At 36.1% G+C, this 5,032-nt stretch overlaps 1 non-coding gene across 1 annotated transcript; it reads left to right on the top strand.

The window, feature by feature from the left end:
• Positions 1–1,424: 1,424 nt before the first annotated feature.
• Positions 1,425–1,531, top strand: LOC131250379 (small nucleolar RNA R71). The gene has a single exon (XR_009173306.1). It is a non-coding gene; the product is annotated as a small nucleolar RNA R71 (small nucleolar RNA).
• The last annotated feature ends 3,501 nt before the right edge of the window (positions 1,532–5,032 follow it).

Here is a 5,032-nt window from a genome sequence, read left to right as displayed (position 1 = left end):
TCGCAGTGACCTAGAATCGTAACATCGTATGAGATTTACTAGGACTGATGACCCTAGAATGGATTATTGTTTGAGAATTGATCTAAGGGAGGTACCTTAGCTTCCCAATCTTACTATATGAATAAACTTAAGTAAGCAACTCGGCTAATCATGTGCATGCACCGCATTACGTGTGCGTTTGACATAGCAGGTCAAGCACTGAGGAAGTGTTTCATGTGCAATCGTGAGATGAAGTCGCTAAGGGAGTGTAGGCGAGGGCATGCATCATTATTTCATATCATTCTTGCATTAATTACAGTACTTAGGGATGTTCGATTGTATTGCGTTATCATTACTGCTTGACTGAATTGATAACATGTTAACCTTTGCTTTATTGTTTCACTGAGTTGATCACTCACTCCCACGTTACGGGAAGGTGTTGTACACACCAACCAGACCTTGTTGTAGTTTCAGATGATGGCGTAGCCTACGAGGCGAAGCTGGACTTTGAGGATGACGAGGAGGAATTCTCATACATGCAGTATTTAAGCGGGTTTACGTAGGCCGTTCTGATCGGCGGGGCTTCAGGGCTTATACTTGTAGTGGACCATTATTTCTTTTGATATTGTATATTTTGAAACAATACTTGTAACATTTAACCTGGCAATGTGTTCATACTTTGGAGACCTACAAAATGGTATACATATGGTACCCCCTTATCACAGTCTTCCGCTTACGTAAATTTAATTGTCCCTGGAGTATGATTCGCTGAATTTGCTTAATCTCATTAATGTTTTATGCACTAATATGGACAACATCAAATCATCATTATATTTGTTGCATAAGTGATGCGTTGGAACTCGGGAGTTAGGTACCTGCTCGACCCCTGATTTTTAGGGCGTTACAAAAACATTTGCATTATGTATCCGAAATGACCTACTCTAAAGGTCAACCTAAGGTCAAACATACCTTAATAGTGAAGGACATTGAACCCTTAAGATATGTAACCTTTAAAGAAAGTGAAGCTTGAAATTTTGATGTAGCTTTTCCTTAAAAGCTTCAATTCGCAATCTTGAATCTTGAGTTGTAACTTGTAAATTCAGTTGAATATTCTCGAGTCTTGACTTGTAAACATGTCTTGTCTTTCGAAGTCGATCTTGCAAGATAATGTCGTGGCTTGACATATCTTGAGTTGAGCATTGTGCTTCACTAATGTAATCAACATCTATACACTGAGACTCACTTCATCCATACATGCTTCATCCATACTATGTCTCGAACATTTACATTTATGCAATTTTACAAAGTACAAGGAGTGTTTTTGACACCACAAATTTGACAACATAAAGGGGCTTTCAACCATATCACTTACAATCATCTCCTCAAATTGGCGCATGGGTGACGTTAATCCCGCATAGAAAAAGCTTGTTATACGCCATGTTTCGTAGTCATGTTGTGGACATGAATTTATGAGATCCTTAAATTGCTTCCAACATTAGAAGAAGGTCTTATCCTCTTTTTGTACAAAATTCATGATTGCTTTTCTTAAGGTATTTGTTTTATGATAGAGGAAGAACTTTTTAAGGAACTCCCTTGTCATCTCAGCCCATGTGCCAATGGACCTTAGTCTTAAGGAATGTAACCATGACTTAGCATTTTCTTTCAAGGAGAAAGGAAACAATTTTAGTCTAACTGTATCCTCAGACACGTTTGGGAAGTGTAATGTAGATATTATCTAATCGAACTCTTTCATATGCAAATATGAACTTTCAGATTCTAGTCCATGAAACATAAGGAGGAGTTAAATTACCCTTGGTTTAATATCCATAATTCCTACATTCAATGGAAATATCATGCAAGAAGGTGTACTCACCCCCACCGATTGTAAAAAACCTCGTAGAGTATGAGGCGTGGGTGCATTATGCACCTCGTTTTCATCTTTAATTTCCTCGACTGGTGGTTGAGGTTGAGGTTGAGGTTGATTTGCAGCCATCACTTTAATTAACTAAGAGGATCTTAAGTAGTGTCTAATCTTGTGATGGATAGGTAACCATTTGACTAATCCTCCACTTAAAAGACGGAAGGTGTTGTCACGAACCCTCTTGGGCATGAAACACTCTCAGCCCTTAAGTAACTAAACAAATAAACCTAAAAAGGAAACTTGAAAAACTAAAATAAATAGGAGATCTAAGAAAAAAGATAAGAGAGTGGGTTGGAACAAAATTACGGAATAAGAGTTATTATGTTAGGATCCTATAAAACAGAAAACAATTTTAGTTTCTAAAAATAATTTCTAAAAAAATCCTAACCTAAAAACATAGCAGAAAAGATAAATCATAATCTTAACCTAATTATAAAACCAATTAATTCTAGAAAAACGTAGCCGCAGTCCCCGGCAACGACGCTAAAAACTTGTTCACAACCCCAAGTGTAGGGTTATAATGTAATAATAACTCGGTAAGACTGAGGTTGAATCGATTGGGACTAAACTTGTATGTATTTTGAAAATAACTAAAAGTAGAACTAGAAAAAGGTATATATTGAAATTTGAATAATTCAGAGTAATGGTAAATAATGTTGATTAAAACTTATGAATTTAAAGGTGGGAACTAGGGTGCCAATGATCCACTTATAGCTATCAAGATGTTACCTTACTTGATTAAAGGAACACAGTCGGAATTGGAGTCATATCCTATCCAATTGGAAGATAAAATAATTTAAATCAAATATGAACTTTTCATTGACCTAATTCTCAATGGAGGAGAATTGTAATGATTGTAAGGGATTCCATCACCCTACCATGCCGAAGAGACGATGGTGAACAACATGATTTACCAATCTCACAATCTCAAAATAGGAAAAGAAGATATCTAAAGCTATCACAACATCTACTGTAATTTGAGTCATAATAAATAATAGAAAACTGAAAATATTCCTTTAATATCAAACTATAAATCAATGAGGTTCAATAAGAACAAGAATCAAAGTAAGATAATCATCCAAATACGCTACAAGCTTCACCTCTTAGCCCTAGCTAAGAGGTTTAGCCAACCATAGACATGATTGAAACTAAATCTCTTAAACAAAGCATGAAAAATAAACTAGGGAAGAAAAAAAACTCTTTGGGTATCACTCCCGAACTTTCAATACCTGAGTATTAAAGGTTCTCGAGTGTTATCATAGAATTTAACCTATTATATATATGTGTACGGTACCAATTTAGCTAACCTAACCTTACAACTATTCCTCAACGCGAATCTGACCATAGGGAATAGCCTCCATTCATAGATCAAGCCATCTAACTGTTGATTTTAAGACAAGACCATCCATCATGAGATTTGACATAAGTACCTTCCCATAAATAAATTGGCAAATAACTCTTTATCCATAAGGATTTATATATAAGTTCTAACTATGCAGAACCATTAGATTTCATAAAACTCTAAGATCAGTAATAATTACGAAAATGCCATTAACCTATACCCTTGAATTCCAAGTCACATGGTTCTCATGATCCGTTTCATTTGAAATTTTATACCAGGCTTAATTATCATAAATTAACCATACAAGTCAAATTTCAGCCCTTAGATCATTGTATAAGTGACCCAATTAACAAATCATCCATTAATCATTGATTTTGGTGTCCATCGAGTGAGGAAAGCTCATAGTTGGTTGTAGTAGGATATTTTCCTCCATATGAATGATTTGGATTGACCATCATATGGACCAAGTGTAAAATATGAAGACCTCACTTTGGTAGGCTTTTACTTAGCCGTCAAGTTATCCTTTAAGGGCTTACCAACTCTGTATAAACCTAGATCTTTAGATCTAATCACTTCTTGCCGTCCATCGTAACTCAAACTTGGACTATACCTTGGCCTCACATGACTGCAATATAATACAAAATTTGAACCTCAATCCATAATCCTACACCGTTGAATGCTAAAGCCAGTTCCTTCCTTTTAACACAAAAGATGACACTCTAGATTTAGACCGTTTCCACCATTGATTAACCGCCAAAACTTTGTCCAATTGTTTGCCTATCTTAACTACACAATTCCTCCAAGATGGGCCCCTGATCATTAAGCATGGACTGCTAATTGAGAGTAAGTTTGTCTCAAGACCCGCTAGGAGAATTTCAAGATAAGTTTATGTAGGGCTCAAATCCACCTTATATTTGAACTTATTGTTTTGAACAAGAAACAAATGCATTCGATTTAGGAGATTATCTTTTTCAAATATAACTGAGAGAGTGTATCAAGAACAATCATCTTATTAGTAATATTGAGTTCATTTACATCCTCGAATATCCCTTGATTCTGAGATAGATTATTTGAAATACAACAAATTGACAGAGTTTGAATAGTGAATCTGAATATCAAATCTGATAGCATTTTGACTTCTGATTTGATAATCTCTTTAAGAGGAATATTGTGCGGATTCGATCATTTGATTTCTCTTTTTGAAGCTTATACAAAAGGAGAACCAGAGCCTGATCATTTCGACAACATTTCAGCTCCCATCATTACTGAGTGCAAGGCAATCTAGTTATGCGAACCCGCGTAATCGGTATGGTTTACGCGGGTTCACGCAAACCTGAGGCTTCTCTTCAGTCTTCTCCGTAGCTCTGCACTCCTTTTAAAATCTTCAATCACCTCAAATGAGAGGAGGAGGAGGGATTTATAGACCTTCACACGTGTGAACCTTCAATCTTCATGCCACAGGACCCACCTTTCATCAATTTTGACCATGCATAAACGACATGTCCTGAATCAATTTCACGAACTGGCGTAACTGGTATCACTATTTGCAGGAACCAGTGCAACCGATATGGTTTGTATGGATCCGCAAAAACCCTTTAAAGATACTTTTTCTTTTCATCTTTTGTTTCCTTCTTTCTTTTTAATATTTTTTTCCAATCTTAAATTCTTTCTTCTCTTTTTTATGCCTTAACAGATGCACCCTTGATCCTTTCTTTGTTTCTCTAAAAATTAAAGAATCAGGATCAATCTTACCCTGAACTGGTTTGCACGGACCCGCGTAACCAACGCCC

This window comes from Magnolia sinica, chromosome 6, assembly GCF_029962835.1.
Source record: "Magnolia sinica isolate HGM2019 chromosome 6, MsV1, whole genome shotgun sequence".
NCBI lineage: Eukaryota > Viridiplantae > Streptophyta > Magnoliopsida > Magnoliales > Magnoliaceae > Magnolia > Magnolia sinica.
This window is presented reverse-complemented; position numbering and strand designations above follow the sequence as displayed.